The sequence below is a fragment of the Heterodontus francisci genome, chromosome 4 (genome assembly GCF_036365525.1).
Source record: "Heterodontus francisci isolate sHetFra1 chromosome 4, sHetFra1.hap1, whole genome shotgun sequence".
Lineage (NCBI taxonomy): Eukaryota > Metazoa > Chordata > Chondrichthyes > Heterodontiformes > Heterodontidae > Heterodontus > Heterodontus francisci.
In genome coordinates, this window is record NC_090374.1 from 14,540,491 (window position 1) to 14,559,688 (window position 19,198).

The following is a 19,198-nucleotide window of genomic DNA, read 5'->3' on the forward strand; positions in this document are numbered from 1 at the left end:
ATAGTTGCCTCACAGCGACTAAAACAACACGGAAGGCAGCAGTTACGGGTTATAAGTCCAGATAAATTGGCGTAGAAACTGGGCGCCACGGGTTGCCTTTGTCGGTGGGAGAGGTCATTGCACCTCACTGGACAGCTACCGCCCGCCTCAAACCGGGCAGCCCCCGGTCAATAAGGTTCTGTCCCGCCACAGTCTGCCTGCTTCAATGGGTGCTTGGAGCTCAGGGTCATTGCCCGAAAGGTGGACTGATACACCGCACCAAACAACATGAAAAAAGGAAAGAAGGTACCAGCCCTTCGCTTTGCAAGCTGGAACATCAGAACTATGTGTCCTGGCCTGTCGGAAGACCTTACACAAATCAACGATTCTCGGAAGACCGCCATCATTAACAACGAGCTCAGTAGACTCAATGTAGACATTGCAGCACTTCAGGAGACTCGCCTCCCCGCGAGTGGCTCTCTAGCAGAGCAAGACTACACCTTCTTCTGGCAGGGCAGGGATCCTGAAGAACCAAGACAGCATGGAGTGGGCTTCGCCATCAGAAACTCCTTGCTCAGCATGATAGAGCCTCCCTCAAATGGCTCGGAACGCATACTGTCCATCCGACTGCTCACCACCTCTGGTCCAGTACACCTACTCAGCATCTATGCTCCAACACTCTGCTCCGCACCTGAAGCTAAAGACCAGTTCTATGAACAACTCCATAACATCATTAGCAGCATCCCCAACACCGAACACCTATTCCTGCTGGGGGACTTTAATGCCAGGGTTGGGGCCGACCATGACTCATGGCCCTCCTGCCTTGGGCGCTATGGCGTTGGAAGGATGAATGAGAACGGGCAGAGACTGCTTGAGTTGTGTACCTATCATAACCTCTGCATCACCAACTCGTTCTTTCACACTAAACCCTGTCACCAGGTTTCATGGAGGCACCCAAGATCACGTCGTTGGCACCAGCTGGACCTCATTGTCACAAGGCGAGCCGCCTTAAACAGTGTTCAAATCACACGCAGCTTCCACAGTGCGGACTGCGACACCGACCACTCCCTGGTGTGCAGCAAGGTTAGACTCAGACCAAAGAAGTTGCATCACTCCAAGCAGAAGGGCCACCCGCGCATCAACACGAGCAGAATTTCTCACCCACAGCTGTTACAAAAATTTCTAAATTCACTTGTAACAGCCCTTCAAAACACTCCCACAGGGGATGCTGAGACCAAGTGGGCCCACATCAGAGACGCCATCTATGAGTCAGCTTTGACCACCTACGGCAAAAGTGCGAAGAGAAATGCAGACTGGTTTCAATCTCATAATGAAGAGCTGGAACCTGTCATAGCCGCTAAGCGCATTGCACTTTTGAACTACAAGAAAGCCCCCAGCGATTTAACATCCGCAGCACTTAAAGCAGCCAGAAGTACTGCACAAAGAACAGCTAGGCGTTGCGCAAACGACTACTGGCAACACCTATGCAGTCATATTCAGCTGGCCTCAGACACCGGAAACATCAGAGGAATGTATGATGGCATGAAGAGAGCTCTTGGGCCAACCATCAAGAAGATCGCCCCCCTCAAATCTAAATCGGGGGACATAATCACTGACCAACGCAAACAGATGGACCGCTGGGTTGAGCACTACCTAGAACTGTACTCCAGGGAGAATGCTGTCACTGAGACTGCCCTCAATGCAGCCCAGCCTCTACCAGTCATGGATGAGCTGGACATACAGCCAACCAAATCGGAACTCAGTGATGCCATTGATTCCCTAGCCAGCGGAAAAGCCCCTGGGAAGGACAGCATTACCCCTGAAATAATCAAGAGTGCCAAGCCTGCTATACTCTCAGCACTACATGAACTGCTATGCCTGTGCTGGGACGAGGGAGCAGTACCCCAGGACATGCGCGATGCCAACATCATCACCCTCTATAAAAACAAAGGTGACCGCGGTGACTGCAACAACTACCGTGGAATCTTCCTGCTCAGCATAGTGGGGAAAGTCTTTGCTCGAGTCGCTCTGAACAGGCTCCAGAAGCTGGCCGAGCGCGTCTACCCTGAGGCACAGTGTGGCTTTCGTGCAGAGAGATCGACTATTGACATGCTGTTCTCCCTTCGTCAGATACAGGAGAAATGCCGTGAACAACAGATGCCCCTCTACATTGCTTTCATTGATCTCACCAAAGCCTTTGACCTCGTCAGCAGACGTGGTCTCTTCAGACTACTAGAAAAGATCGGATGTCCACCAAAGCTACTAAGTATCATCACCTCATTCCATGACAATATGAAAGGCACAATTCAACATGGTGGCTCCTCATCAGAGCCCTTTCCTATCCTGAGTGGTGTGAAACAGGGCTGTGTTCTCGCACCCACACTTTTTGGGATTTTCTTCTCCCTGCTGCTTTCACATGCGTTCAAATCCTCTGAAGAAGGAATTTTCCTCCACACAAGATCAGGGGGCAGGTTGTTCAACCTTGCCCGTCTAAGAGCGAAGTCCAAAGTACGGAAAGTCCTCATCAGAGAACTCCTCTTTGCTGACGATGCTGCTTTAACATCTCACACTGAAGAATGCCTGCAGAGTCTCATCGACAGGTTTGCGTCTGCCTGCAATAAATTTGGCCTAACCATCAGCCTCAAGAAAACGAACATCATGGGGCAGGATGTCAGAAATGCTCCATCCATCAATATTGGCGACCACGCTCTGGAAGTGGTTCAAGAGTTCACCTACCTAGGCTCAACTATCACCAGTAACCTGTCTCTAGATGCAGAAATCAACAAGCGCATGGGTAAGGCTTCCACTGCTATGTCCAGACTGGCCAAGAGAGTGTGGGAAAATGGCGCACTGACACGGAACACAAAAGTCCGAGTGTATCAGGCCTGTGTCCTCAGTACCTTGCTCTACGGCAGCGAGGCCTGGACAACGTATGCCAGCCAAGAGCGACGTCTCAATTCATTCCATCTTCGCTGCCTTCGGAGAATACTTGGCATCAGGTGGCAGGACTATATCTCCATCACAGAAGTCCTTGAAGCGGCCAACACCCCCAGCTTATACACACTACTGAGTCAGCGGCGCTTGAGATGGCTTGGCCATGTGAGCCGCATGGAAGATGGCAGGATCCCCAAAGACACATTGTACAGCGAGCTCGCCACTGGTATCAGACCCACCGGCCGTCCATGTCTCCGTTATAAAGACGTCTGCAAACGCGACATGAAATCGTGTGACATTGATCACAAGTCGTGGGAGTCAGTTGCCAGCATTCGCCAGAGCTGGCGGGCAGCCATAAAGACAGGGCTAAATTGTGGCGAGTCGAAGAGACTTAGTAGTTGGCAGGAAAAAAGACAGAGGCGCAAGGGGAGAGCCAACTGTGCAACAGCCCCAACAAACAAATTTCTCTGCAGCACCTGTGGAAGAGCCTGTCACTCCAGAATTGGCCTTTATAGCCACTCCAGGCGCTGCTTCACAAACCACTGACCACCTCCAGGCGCGTATCCATTGTCTCTCGAGATAAGGAGGCCCAAAGAAGAAGAAGAAAAGAAGCCTACCGTGGGGAACCTTATCAAACGCCTTACTGAAATCCATATACACCACATCCACTGCTTTACCCTCATCCACCTGTTTGGTCACCTTCTCGAAAAACTCAATAAGGTTTGTGAGGCACGACCTACCCGTCACAAAACCGTGCTGACTATCTCTAATGTACTTATTCTTTTCAAGATGATTATAAATCCTGTCTCTTATAACCTTTTCCAACATTTTACCCACAACCGAAGTAAGGCTCACAGGTCTATAATTACCAGGGCTGTCTCTACTCCCCTTCTTGAACAAGGGGACAACATTTGCAATCCTCCAGTCTTCCGGCACTATTCCTGTCGACAATGACGACATAAAGATCAAGGACAAAGGCTCTGCAATCTCCTCCCTAGCTTCCCAGAGAATCCTAGGATAAATCCCATCATGTCTGTAACAGCACCTTTTACAGCTGCAGGAGCTTTCCACTGTCCAGCATGACAACCCTCTGCAATCTCTGCGCTCCACCAATTCTTGTACATCTCCCACTTCCTTGCTCCCACATTGGCGGCTGTGCCTTCAGCTGTCTAGGCTGTAAGCTCTGGAATTCACTTCCTGCCGTTCTACTTCTCCTTTTTTGAATTACTCCTTAAATCCAACCTCTTTGACCAAACCTTTGGTTTCCTATCCTAATATCTCCTTATGTGGCTCAGGGTCAAGTTTTTGTCTGATTATACTCCTGTGAAGTGTCTTGGAACATTTTACAGATGCAAATTCCTGTGTCAACAGATGGATGTGCCCCTGAGCTATAAGGGTATTTCTGCTCAGACTCTTGAGTAGAGCATAGACATGCCTTGCTTTGATAAGTACATCAATCCACTAAATGAAAAAAAAATAATTAAAAGAAAACAAACTTGGACCTCAGCACTCTATCAGAGTCAGTCCCATAAACTTTATGAACAAATTCAATCTCAGATTTTGACCTACTCTGATAAAGTCAGCCTGCTAAACAGTTGGAGATTGACCTTTGAGACAAGCTCTACTCACACTCGCTTGACAGGTGTATGGATGACCCAATCAAACTGGAGACATTTTACACTCTGCCAGAAGGGGCACCCTGTCATTTAACTGTTGATTTAACAGCTCCACTCCTCAAATATCTCATTTAACCAAAGGTCAGGGAAAATGAGTTGTTGCACCAAAATGTTTATGAGCTTATTAAATGCCAAGCTGTGAAACACCAGGCTTATCTACGAGAAACAAAGCCCAAGATCCAGTATGAACTGATCTCGAGCTGTGCAGATTCAAAACAGGGTCACAAGAAATCAGCTTGACCCAGGAAGATGGCTATGCACTTGTCCTCTTTATTCGAATATAATTTTATTATACTCCTGCCACAGCATTTTCAATTATGAATTTCTATGTCCATATTTATAATAGGAACTTTGGGCGGCACAATGGCGCAGTGGTTAGCACCGCAGCCTCACAGCTCCAGCGACCCGGGTTCAGTTCTGGGTACTGCCTGTGCGGAGTTTGCAAGTTCTCCCTGTGACCGCGTGGGTTTCTGCCGGGTGCTCCGGTTTCCTCCCACAGCCAAAGACTTGCAGGTTGAGAGGTAAATTGGCCATTGTAAATTGCCCCAAGTGTAGGCAGATGGTGGGGATGTGATAGGGAATATGGGATTACTGTAAGATTAGTATAAATGGGTGGTTGTTGGTCGGCACAGACTCAGTGGGCCGAAGGGCCTGTTTCAGTGCTGCATCGCTAAACTAAATAAACTTGTCACATTTTAATTACACTGTCCTGCCATGAGCTACACTGTAGCACTTCACTTTTATATCTGACAGCAACTGTGCCTGTATTGCAGAGGAACATCCCTGCTCCAACCAGCGATACCACTTCGCAACCAAGATTGTTGTCAGTTTTGCTATTTGACCCTAAATAATAACCTAAAATTAATGGATTATATAAAACTGAGGAAAAAACTTCAGACTTTAAAATGGAAATTGAATTATGACTGCAACCTCAGTCCAATTATCCCATGCCCTCTAATCTTGCTACACCTGATGATCACACTTAGGTTTGACTCCGTTGATGCCATGAAATATCGAGTAATTCATTTTGTAAATAGTGGGTAGCACTCACTGCTCTAAGTCAGAAGATTACAGGTTCAAGCCCCCCTCAGGTAGAGGTTAAAGATCCTATTTCGAGGAAGAGCTGGGGAATTCTCTGGACATTATTACATTGCTGTTTGTGAGATCTTTATGTGAACAAATTGACTTCACATTTCCTACATTACAACACAGACTATATATCGGCCGTATGACCTACTCATGTTACTATTTCTTATGTTCTTAGATTACATTTCAAAAAGTACTTAATTGGCTGTAAGGTGATTTGGGACACCTTGAGGTCAAAAGGCTTTATATAAATGCAAATTTCTTCAAGGGAACATGCCTTAATTTGAGAGTGGCAAGAATGAGGTAAGGCTGTAGTGTCAAAGGTAGATTGTATTTCACAGCAGAACATTCTGTAACCATTTGTACCTCCTCTGGATCCATCTTTTGTTTGCATGTTTGTCCCATTATTGCCTCCTTTTGCCTTGCGCCATCATCCCTTTTGTCATTTAATCACTCCAGCCCTCCATTCTATCACAGACCTTCCCCTTCTGTCCTACCCTGCCCCCAAAGCACCCCCTCCACCTTTTTCCCTGGCTTTGTACTTGCTTAAAAATTGTTAAACCCTTAATATCTTCCAGTTCTGATGAAAGGTCATTGACCTGAAATGTTAACTCTGTTTCACTCACCACAGATGCTGCCTGACCTAGAATCATAGAATGGCTTGCTCATTCATTGGTGTCATCTTCTTCCCAGAAGGTTGACTGCCATGGGTCTCCACCTCTGTTCTGTGCTGCCCTTACATATTCTGCATAGGTCAACTGCATCCAGTCCATTATATCCGTCATCCATTATCTCCTCTACTTCCCTCTCTTATGTTTTCCGCCGATCTTTCCTTCCAGTAATTGTCTTTGTCTACCATCTGCTTTAATAATCTGACTGAAATATTATATCTTTCTCCCTTTGAGGTTATGCAGAACAACCTCCTGTATGTCCATATCTCAAATGCATTCAGCTTATCAATGGTCTCTTTGTTTGTTGTCCATGTCTCTGAGGCATATAACAGATGACAAAATGTAGCACCTTCTTTTCCTAAAATTCAGGTTCTGTTTCCTTCATGTTAAAACATCCTTCGTTCTGACAAAGCTGGTGTTGGCTATCTAAATTCTCCTTTGGACTTCACAATCAAATCTCCCATCGTTTGTGATAATCTGCCTAGGGTATGTAAATCTTTTCACTTGTTCCAGGAGTTGACCATTTCCTTTAATTTTCACTTTCAGGATTAGGTCTCTGTTTATCGCCATTGTCTTGGTCTTCTTCACATTCCTTCTTAATCCATGTTCCACACTCCTTACATTCACTTTGTTCACTATTTCCTGCAGTGCCTCTTCCGACTCTGCAATCAGTGCAGTGTCATCTGAGTATCTCAAGTTGTTGACGTTCAACCCACCAATGTTAGATCTTCTATGTCTTTTAAGATAGGTCCAGTGTACAGGTTGGACAGTTTCGGGGACATAACACATCCCTGGCACACTCCATGTTTTGATTAGGAAGCTGTCAGACAAGCCGCTATCAAGTCTCATCACTGCTGATTGATTCTGATATAGATTCTGAATTATCCTTTTATTATTTCCGTCAATTTCTAGTTTGTTTAAGCACTCCATTATCTCTATCAAATGCCTTCTCATGGTCTATAAAGCATACATACGCAGGTTTTGCACTTCTAACAAACGCAGTGATAAGTTTACAGATTCAAAAATGATTATAAACTTTGACTTAATATGGGCAGCCATAAAGACAGGGCTAAATTGTGGCGAGTCGAAGAGACTTAGTAGTTGGCAGGAAAAAAGACAGAGGCGCAAGGGGAGAGCCAACTGTGCAACAGCCCCAACAAACAAATTTCTCTGCAGCACCTGTGGAAGAGCCTGTCACTCCAGAATTGGCCTTTATAGCCACTCCAGGCGCTGTTTCACAAACCACTGACCACCTCCAGGCGCGTATCCATTGTCTCTCGAGATAAGGAGGCCCAAAAGAATATGTATAATAGAAAAGGTTGGTAAAAATAAGTGAGAAAAATGTGACAAAAGTAAGTCAAGTTGTGCATGCAGGAGGTTCATGGAGATGTAAGTTTTTAAAAATAAATTATAGATATTTGATTTTTAGACATTGATGGGAAATACTTATATTGCCCTTCCAGTTCATACTCTCATTGGGACTTCTTTGGCCCCAATAACTGAAATTATTCAATTGAACGTGCTTGGCCCATTATCACAATGGGGCAGTGACCCATGAATAAATGCTCAGGCTCCCTGGACCTTTGTAGGAGGCAACTTCAGCAGAGTACCATGTGTTGATCCTACACCCTTATTTCAGGGTCTCTTTTTTTTATTCATTCATGAGATGTGGGCGTCGCTGGCTAGGCCAGCATTTTTTGCCCATTGCTATTTGCCCTTGAGAAACTGAATGGCTTGCTAGGCCATTTCAGAGGGGTATATTTAAGAGTCTGCCACATTGTTCATGAACGACGTTGTGAAAATGCACCTTAATGTACAAGGACCATATTTAAACAACTGAGTATGAACACGCCCCACTCTGCAGTGTATTACAAGCTGGAACGCATCAAGGGTCAGGGATAGATTAAATATAGTATAATAGCAGGATAGGTCTGGAATATGTTGCAAGCTGTAGAACATAGACAGATTTTGGCAAACGTAAGAATGAAGCTACATAATGCCAACTAACCCCAGAAATAGCACTGCCTCGCTACATGCTCCATAGTTTGTTATACTATGGAAAGAAGAAATAACTTGCATTTCTACTAATCAAGAGGCCCAGGCTAATGCTCTGGCGACATGTGTTCAAATCCCACCACGGCAGCTGATGGAATTTAAATTCAATTAATTAATTTTAAAACTCTGGAATTGAAAGCTAGTCTCAGCGATGGTGCCATGAAACTTATCGATTGTCATAAAATACCCATCTGGTTCACTGATTTTCTTTAGGAAAGGAAATCTGCTGTCCTTACCTGGTCTGGCTTGCATGTGACTCCAGACCCACAGCAATGTGGTTAACTCTTACATGCCTTCTGAAATGGCCTAGCAAGCCACTCAGTTGTCAAGAGCAATTAGGGATGGGCAACAAATGCTGGCCTTGTCAGTGGTGCCTACATCCCATCAAAGAATAAAAAAAAACTATTGTCTTTTGCAAACTCAGGATATCCCAAAGCACTTTATAGCGAATGAAGAACTTTTGAAGTGTAGACACAGTTGTAATGTAGGGAAATGCAGCAACTAATTTGCACACAGCAAGGTTCCACAAACAGCAAAGCGTTATTGACCAGATAACATGTCTTTATGTGATGTCAGTTGAAGAATGAATATTGGCCTGGAGACTGGGAAGAACTGCCCTGCTCTTCTTCACAGTAGTGCCTACCTGAGAGAGGAGACGAGGCAACTGTTTAACATCTCATTCAAAAGGCACCCCTCCAACAGTGCAGTACTCTCTCGGTACTGTATGGTAGTGTCATCCTGGATTATGTTCTCAAGTCTCTGGAGTGTGGCGTGATGCCATGACCTTCTGATTCAGAGGTGAGAATGCTATCATTGAACCAAGATGGACAGTTACACATACACTTTTACAAATGGAAAGCTTATTTTTGTTATTTGGTGTCAGACAGGAGGAAGCCTAGATGGCTGACAGAGACTAGCAGTGGAATTGAACATGATTTGTTGAGCAATGAAACAGGGATTTATTTAACTGATTACATGGCAGTTAAAATGGAATAACAAAGGATTCCTAGCTTATGTTGCGTTTATCAATGGAGCATAACAGTACAGTAGGAGAGACTCAGTTTTTCACTGAGGTGGATCAGAGTGTTGCTGGTCAACTGGAGGTTGACTAACCATGGGTTGTATAGCCTGTAGACCTCACCACGTTACACTGTTAAATAGCCCATAATATTACACGTGAGATGGGGAGAAGTATATTCAGTAATTTAAAGGAAAATTTGAACAGCTGCCCTGAAAGGCAGTGCAGGTGAGCATTAGGGCTGTAAACACTTCCACTGACTGCCCCTTCTGTACTTAATTTGGATGTTGCTCCTCTGTATGGAGCTCTGGATCATTGAACTTAAGAGTTTTTAGGGTTGGATAAATTCCGGGAGGATTTCGTTCTCTGATCCCTTGCCTCCAATCGCCCCACCCCCACACCTGCGATAGGTCACCCAACATACCCATACTTGCTGTGCACCATCTTTCCATGGCCAATTGGGGAAAAAAATAGATCTTCAATATCTGATTGGATGACTTGTGACAATGTGACTATCAGATAAATAGCCTTCCCCCCCATCTTCAATATTTGTACTAGCAAACAAAAGCGCTCAAAGAAAATAGAAAAAAAACTTCTTTTTTTAAAAAACGTCCCTATGAATTTTCTCCCGGATTGCTCGTTGCAGTGACTACAGGAGGACAATCCTGGAGGGTTGGCAACTCTATGTCTTCCTGAGATTGTGTAATAGGGAAAACCTGGATGATGAGAATGAAAGAGTGGAGACATTGAAAGTTGGGTTTGGGAACCTGTGCCATTCAGATTTCAGAAACTGTCTCTCTACGCTTTGTAAAATAGTTTTCCAGCTTTGTTGATGCGAAGAAAGAAATTACGGTGGGTGGCTTAGCCTCAGGCCTAATTAGTTCCTGGCAAGAGAAAACAGACAATAAACACCGCACCCCCCCCCTCCCCCCTCAGCTCTGCATTCCTTCAAATAAACCGTGGCGTCTAAAATAACAGCTCAATCAGCAAGTGTGAAGGCTGCGGGTTGTGGATGGGCGTGGAGTGGTTAGTTAGAGGAGGGGGAGGAAGATGCTTCCTCACCACCTTTGTGCTGGTGAGTTTATCCAGCTACCTGCAGGAGGCTTTAAGCCTGCCTGCTGTGGGGTTCCTTCTGTGATTTATACAAGCGACAGATAAAGCAAAGCAAAGGTCAATCTATTTTTACTGACAGTGTATACTCCGGCTCTGCTGAAGTCCAATCACTTTGTGACAGAGAGAGAGAGGGGAGGCAATTAACATAACACAAAACTGCAGCCAAAAGTTTATGAAGGTTTGTACAGCCAGCTCCAGCACAACCACTCCCTGCAGCCCATGTAACCCTTTCACAGGGATTTAACAGTTCAATTCCTCAGCTTCTCTCTTGGGACAGATTCAAACACTTTGATGACAGTAAATCTTTTGCAGGATGCCCTCAGCCTTCTCTCCGTGGTCTAAGCTAGCGCCATCTTATAGGAATTGCTGACTAGCCACAGGTGAGGCCAGACACACTGGACTAGATTTTACCAAGCCCACGACGTCAGGCACTGTGGGGTGGGGGTGGTGGGCTGTAATATGGGTCTGGCAGCTGCTGGCCATGGAGGCCGACGCTGGGAGGGCAGGGGCTGATCCTCTGTATGGAGCTCTGGATCATTGAACTTAGAGTGTGGCGAGACTCCAGTGGCCTGCCCCGCACCGCTGGGCGACAGGAACAGCAATTCAATATTTAAATGAGTAACATGATGAAATTTAAATAAAAACTTATCTTCGCCGCGGCGGCTGGCACTCCCCTTCAATTCCCCGTCCAGGGAAAGCCGGCGTGACACTGGTGGGAAAGTGGAAGGAGTTACAATTTTCAGTGCCCGGGGGGCTCTAAACATTCAAAATGACCGGCAGGGCTGGCTGCCCTTTAAAAATGGCACCAGTGCCTGCACACAGGCAGCTGACGCCATTGCCGGGGACGGACAGCCCGCCTTCTCTACGTGATTGGGGGGGGGGGACAGGGAGGGGAAGGGCTGCGGCACTCCGGCTATTTAAATGAGCTGCCGCGTGGGAAACTGAGAAAACTAGGTACAAAAATGACTTGCATTTATATTAGATTAGATTAGATTAGAGATACAGCACTGAAACAGGCCCTTCGGCCCACCGAGTCTGTGCCGAACATCAACCACCCATTTATACTAATCCTACACTAATCCCATATTCCTACCAAACATCCCCACCTGTCCCTATATTTCCCTACCACCTACCTATACTAGTGACAATTTATAATGGCCAATTTACCTATCAACCTGCAAGTCTTTTGGCAGGAAACCTGAGCACCAGGAGAAAACCCACGCAGACACAGGGAGAACTTGCAAACTCCACACAGGCAGTACCCGGAATCGAACCCGGGTCCCTGGAGCTGTGAGGCTGCGGTGCTAACCACTGCGCCACTGTGCCGCATTGTTCATAACCTCAGGATATCGCAAAGTGCTTGACAGTCAATTTTTTGTAGTTGTAAGGAAATACTGGAGCCAGTTTGCACATAGCAAAGTCCCGCAGACAGCACTGTGATAATGATTAGATGATCTGTTTCCTGATGAAAGACCTGAAATGTTAACTCTGTTTTTTCTTTCCACAGATACTGCCAGACTTGCTGTGTATTTTCAGCACTTTCTGTTTTAATCTGTTTTAGATGTTGGTTGAGGGATAAATATTGGCTAGGCCACAGGGGAGAACGTCTCTGCTCTTCTTTAAAATACTTTTATGGAATAGTTTACATTCAACTGAAAATGCAGAGGTATCCTGGTTTAATGTCTCCTCCGAAAGACAGCACCTCCGTCCGTGCAGCACTGCACTGAAGTGTCAGCCAAGTGCTCACGTCTTTGGAGAGGGGCTTGAGCCCAAAACCTTCTGACTCAAAAGGTGAGAGTTCTACCCACAGAGCCCACAGTAAATGTCCTTCACACATGTATATTTGCTGAACAAACATTAACCACTATTCAGTAACCAAGGAAATAAATGATCAAAAAAGCACTCACTGCTTTTTGTTTTAGTATTTTACCAACGTACCTACAAAAAGGTTAAAATTCACATACATACACCATGTGAATAAGAGCATTGAGATCACACGCAGAATGGTGTGTGTTACCCATATTCGTTTACTAATCAAAAATGTAATTAGCCACACCTGTATTCCCAATTAACCATATGTGGTTAGTGACTAATGTATTGGACCACACTAGTCTAATAGTTTTCTAAATCACATAATTGTCAACCACTATTCACTACATCTCTATTAGCCTTGTCTTCTCTCCTACTATATCCGACCTTGGTTATGGGTTCTTACCATGTGCAAATTGGCTGCTGTGTTTCCTACATTACAACAGTGACTATACTTCAAAAGTACTTCATTGGCTGCAAAGTGCTTTGGAAAGTCTTGAAGGGTTGTGAAATGCGCTATGTGAGTGCAAGTCTTTCTTTCCTTCATTCAAATAATTGGCTGGATTAAGGCTCTTCTGAGCATCGCGGAGACCCAAGGAACATAAATACAGCGCAGACAAGGCGATGGCAGCAGATAGCCTCGCAGATCAGCTCGAGGAAGAAAAACTGAAGGGTGACGTCATAACCAGCGTGGAAGTTGAACACAGGGAATTACAGATAAGACGAGGCCAGCATTTATTGCCTATCCCTAATTACCCTTGAGCAGGTGGTGGTGACGTTTTTCTATTGCTAGTAATTTTTACTGGTTAGTATTTTAGTGTTAGCTAAACAGTTACATTGCCTTAAATTTAAACAAACAATTTTAAATATCTTAGCGTTAACGTGAGAGTCAGCTGGGGCCCTTCACATGCCAATCCACAGCAACAGAACAAAGCGTAGTAGGTAATTGGGAAGTAAAAGAAGAGACTGGCATGGTGTTGGAACGCATGTGTTTTATTGCGAGGACTGTTATAAACAAGGGGAAATTGAAAAAGAATATAAGAAGGGAAAAGAGAGCGTATGGGAAATGATTAGCAGGTAATGTAAAGGGAACCCCAAAATCTTGTATAAACATATAAAAAGTAAAAGGATAGTAAAAGGAATGGTGAGGGTGATCAGGGACAAAAAAGGAAAATCATCTTGTGGAGGCAGTGGACATGAGAGAGGTGCTGAATGAATACTTTGTAAATGTCTTAACAAAAGAGGGTGAAATTTATGTCACGGTAGAGGAGGAGGGACTTGACATATTGAATAGGATAAAAATATATAGAAAGGATGTGCTAAATAGGTTGGCATCGTTCAAACTTCCAGATAGGATGCATCCTAGGTTGTTGATGGAAGTTAGGGTGGAGATAGCAGAAGTTCTGACCACAGTCTTTCACTTCTCCTTGGATATGAGAAGGACTGGAGGATTGCAAATACTATACCTTTGTTCAAAAGAGGGGACAGCAATATAGAGTCAGACTTATACAGCACAGTAACAGGCCCTTCGGCCTATCGTGTCTGTGCCGGCCATACAGCACGCAACTATTCTAATCCCATATTCCTGTACTTGGCCCGTAGCCTTGTATGCTATGGTGTTTCAAGCGCTCATCTGAATACTTCTTAAATGTTGTGAGGGTTCCTGCCTCAACCACCTCTTCAGGCAGTGCGTTCCAGATTCCAACCACACGCTGGGTGAAAAAATGTTTCCTCAAATCCTCCCTAAACCTCCTACCCCTTCCCCTAAATCTATGCCCCCTGGTTCTTGACCCCTCCACTGAGAAAAAGTTTCTTCCTATCTACCCTATCCTTGCCCCTCATAATCTTGTACACCCCAATCATGTCCCCCCTCAGCCTTCTCTGCTCCAAGAAAAACAACCCTAGCCTTTTCAGTCTCTCTTCATAGCTGAAATGCTCCAGCCCAGGCAACATCTTGGTGAATCTCCTCTGCACCCTCTTCAGTGCAATCACATCCTTCCTATAGTGTGGTGACCAGAACTGCACACAGTACTCCAGCTGTGGCCTAACTAGCGTTTTATACAGCTCCATCATAACCTCCCTGCTTTTATATTCTATGCCTCGGCTAATAAAGGCAAGTATCCCATATGCCTTCCTAACCACCTTATCTACCTGTGCTGTTGCCTTCAGTGATCTATGGACAAGTACACCCTCTGACCTTCTGTACTTCCTAGGGTCCTACCATCCATTGTATATTCCCTTGCCTTGTTAGTCCTCCCAAAATGCATTACCTCACACTTTTCAGGATTAAATTCCATTTGCCACTGCTCCGCCCATCTTACCAGCCTATCTATATCGTCCTGTAATCTAAGGATTTCCTCCTCACTATTTACAACACCACCAATTTTTGTGTCTTACTAGGTAACTACAGGCCAATCAGTCTGATGTCAGTGGTGGGAAAACTACAACAAGTGACCTTTATCAAGAAAAAAATTAATTCTCACTTGGAAAAACATGGATTAATAAGGGATAGCCAACACATATTCATTAAAATTGTGTCTGACAAACCTGATTCAGTTCTTTGATGAAGTAACAGAGAGGATTGATTAAGGACATGCGGTAGATGTTGTATATACATATATAAGGACTTTTAAAGGCCATTTGATAAAGTACCTCACAACAGACTTATACGGAAAATAGAAGCACATAGCACTGAAGGAATGGTCGTAACTTGAGAATGCAATTGGCTAATGTTAGGAAGCAGAGAGTAGTGGTGAACAGGTATTTTCTGACTGGAGAGAAGGATGCAGTGGGGTCCCCCAGGGATTAGGATCATTTTGTTGTTCGTAATGACCTGGACTTGGGTATAGGGAGTACAATTTCAAAGTTTGAGAACGATACAAAACTTGGCAACATACTAACTAGTGACTGTGATAATAGCAGACTTCAGAAGGATATAAACTGAAATTGGCAGATGCAGTTTAATGTGGATAATTGTGAAGTGATGCATGTTGGGAGAAACAACAGGTGGGGGGGGCAGTATAATCCAAATGGTACAGTATTGAGTGGGGTGCAAGAACAGAGAGATCTGAGGTGCATATTCACAAATCTTTGAAGGTGTCAGGTCAAGTTGATAGGGTGGTTAAGAAAGTGTATGGGATACTGGGCTTTGTAAATAGGGGCATTGATTACAAAAACAAGGAAGTATTGCTGAATCTTTACAAATCACTGGTTCGGCCTCAGTTTGGAATATTGTGTCCAATTCTGGGTACCACACTTTAGAAAGAGTGTCAAGGCCTGGGAGAGGATACAAAGGAGATTTACCAGAGTTATACCAGGGCTGAGGGAGTTTACTTATGTGGAGAGACTGGGGCTGTTCTTAGAGCAGTGAAGGTTAAGGGGAGATTTAATAGATGTATTCAAGATTATGAGGGGTTTTGATAGTTTCTGGCCACTTGCTGTTTCCCTTCTGATGTTCTTGTGCAACTAGAGGTTATAGATTTAAAATAGTTGGAAAAAGAACTAGCAGTGAATTGAGAAATTTCTTCACACGGAGGGTTATTAAGATATGGATTGCACTGCCCGAAAGGATGTTGGAATCAGATTCCATAGGAACTTTTAAAAGGCAATTGGACATAAACTTAAAGAGGACTAATTTGAAAGGTTATGGGGCAAAAGCTGGGGTGTGGGACTAATTTGGAAAGGTTATGGGGCAAAAGCTGGGGTGTGGGACTAATTTGGAAAGGTTATGGGGCAAAAGCTGGGGTGTGGGACTAATTTGGAAAGGTTATGGGGCAAAAGCTGGGGTGTGGGACTAATTTGGAAAGGTTATGGGGCAAAAGCTGGGGTGTGGGACTAATTTGGAAAGGTTATGGGGCAAAAGCTGGGGTGTGGGACTAATTTGGAAAGGTTATGGGGCAAAAGCTGGGGTGTGGGACTAATTTGGAAAGGTTATGGGGCAAAAGCTGGGGTGTGGGACTAATTTGGAAAGGTTATGGGGCAAAAGCTGGGGTGTGGGACTAATTTGGACAGCTCTTCCAAAGAACGGGCACAGGCATGATGGGCTGAATGGCCTCCCTCTGTGCTATGATTCTACCTATGTCACAGTGAACATCAATAATTTCTCTCTGAGGAAAGAATCAGGCAGCAATGGCCACCGGTCATATTCATCTTCTGACGTAAATGGGCCTTGGATTAATTTGGTAGTAAATTTGGTCCTTGGTTGCTCCAACCCAATGGTTGACAGATCTATCCCCACAGCATGAAGCACACCAACGTTGTGGACTGATGTAAGAGCAAGCAAGCTGATGACCTTCAAAAAAAAAAAGAAACATGGCCCTTGAAGCAATGCTCTGATATTACAGAGAAAAAACTCTTAATGCATTTAAATGAAATTCCTTTGTCCACTATTTAGAGAAGATGGATTTTGATTTTGTGCAATGGTGAAAAGTGGATGTTCGTGAATCAGCGGCCCATTTCACATAGAATTATACAGCATTTACAGCTCAGAAACAGGCCGTCAGCTCAACTGATCTATGCCAGTGTTTTATGATTCATAATGAGCCTCCTCCCACCTTGCTTCTTCTAACCCTATCAGCATATCCTTCTATTCCTTTCTGTCTCATCCTTTCTCTTCCCCTTAAAAGCAGCTATGCTATTTGCCTCAACTACTCCACGTGGTACTCCACATTCTCACCTCATGTCTCTTTCCATTTAACTTAATTTAATCATTTCTATTAAAATCAATGGAAGCGAAAACAGGAAGAGTTGTAAAGCACGCTACCAACTCGATTTCACGCTATCGCACGAAGGCAAAATTACCCCAGCACCCCTGCCCCTCTCCCACCATGTATTTGGAATGTATTAACACCTCTGTTAAAATACTGGACAACTAAGTCTTGCACAAATGCATTAAGCATGGAAATCCTCACAATACACAAAATATGTTCAAAGTCTTAACGCTCAAAGAACTTACCTTGATCTGAGGCAATTACATTGGTGCATAGGAACAGGCCATTCAGCCCTTCGGGTCTGCTCAGCCTTCAATTAAGTCATGGCTGATCTGTACCTCAACTCCATTTTCTCCTGACTTAGCTCCACATCCCTTGATACCCTTACCCAACAAAAATTACATAACAAGTACATGTAAAACAAGATTTAAATCCCAGACTGTTATTAATTGGCATTAAAAAAAATGGTTGGTTGCATGAATCAAGATACCACAGGGTGTTCGGCAACTAAATCACTGCTGAGGGAATGCAGCAACTTGCAATTTGAGTTGGGCAACAAATCATGAATAATTAGTGTCTGTAAGTAAAGAAGAACTCACATTTATGTAACCCTCAGGACACCCTGACACAATCAATTATTGACTTTGAGGTGTCGTCTGTTGTTTTGTAGAGTAGCTAACTGTGCACAGCAAGATCTCATTACCAGCAACTGAGAAGGATGACCAGTTATCTCTTTTTACTTGAGGGAGGAATGTTGGTTAAGACACTAGAAAATGTTCCTGCTGTTCTTTAGATATTACAGACAAAAAAATACACCCGGGCAGATTACTTGCCCACCCCTGAAGAAAACAGATGAGACATGCTGCGCCAAACTTGCACACAGTCCAATCTTTGAGCACACACAGACAGGATCTTTAGAACAGTTCTCTTCAGGCGGTGTTGAGAATTATTTTTAGCAGGCTTTCTTGAAATACAGGAGACAAGCTGAATTGACACAGTGAACTTCACAGAATCGTTTAGGGAATTGCAGGAAAGCGTGCTGGGTTGTAGTCTTCTATTCTTCTGAGGAATCCTCTCCTTCTGTCCTTCTTTGATACTTCAGCAGCATTTTACTTTTATCTCCTTCCAGTAGGTAAAACCACACACACACATATCAACAACCAAAAAGCTTGACAGTTTTTTTTCTGCCCATCCAGGTGCTCTATTACTACTGGGTTGTCCAATGAAAGGAGCGCTTGTCATTTTTTTGCCACCGTTACCAGGGTTTCTGTTCGAAGCCTAACCTGAGCCATGTGACAACCAGCAATACTGTTGCCAATCCAGCTCCCTCAATGTCCTCTTGATTGAAAAAGGCTGATCCAACATTTATTCAGCTTAACCATAAATTCCTTTTAAAGTATTTTAAACAAAAAACAGAATCACTTTCATAACAAGAGTCAACGTAGATTTATATGCTTAAAACCTGGAGTTGGGCTTAAATTTACAACCTCTGACTCCAGAGGTAAGAGTGTTGCCAACTGAGCTAAATTGCTACTTTAAAGTCAGAATGTCACAGCAACATAAATAAATCTTTTCCATGTTGCACCGTAGGGCTTGAAAGATTTCAAGGTGCTGGAAAAAACCCACAACAGGGAGAAATTCTTGTATATCATGGAACCATATAGGCTTACAGCACAAAAGGACGTCATTTGGCCCATCATGTCTGTGTGGGTTCTTTGTTGGAGCGATCCAGAACTAAACGCACTGTACCCCTTTCTCCCCATTGCTCTTTCTCTGCTTCAAACATTTATCCAAATTCCCCAAAAAGATGCAATGGTCTCTGCCTCAAACAATCGCTGTGGCAAAGCATTTCTTGCTCCAACAACATTCTGTGTCAATAAATTTCTCCTAAGCTCTCTCCTTACTTGGTGCCAATTTTAAATTGATGACCCATTAACACTCCCCAACCACAGGAAACAGTCTTTCTCTATTCATGATCTCAAAACAGTACATTATTTTAAAAACTTCGATTAAATCTCCTCTGAGGCTTCTCTAATCCATAGTCCCAGTATTGCGTTTTGCCTGTTTGTGAAACCGACTGTCTTGCAAGAGTCAGAGCACAAAACAGATGCTCAGAAGTCTATTGTCATTTTATTTTCAAAGGCAGAT

General features: G+C 44.2%; 1 protein-coding gene and 1 long non-coding RNA gene across 6 annotated transcripts in view; one reads left to right on the top strand and one right to left on the bottom strand.

Annotated features, from left to right (window-relative positions):
- Positions 1-19,198, bottom strand: part of tesk1b (testis associated actin remodelling kinase 1b) — a 177,051-nt gene that overhangs the window by 58,380 nt on the left and 99,473 nt on the right. The gene's annotated exons all lie outside the window — the stretch shown is intronic.
- The window catches only part of LOC137368909 (uncharacterized), a 111,350-nt gene that overhangs the window by 51,566 nt on the left and 40,586 nt on the right, over positions 1-19,198 (top strand). The window contains exon 2 of the long non-coding RNA XR_010974837.1: positions 12,040-12,323. This is a non-coding gene — a long non-coding RNA (uncharacterized lncRNA). The remainder of the gene's footprint in view (positions 1-12,039; positions 12,324-19,198) is intronic.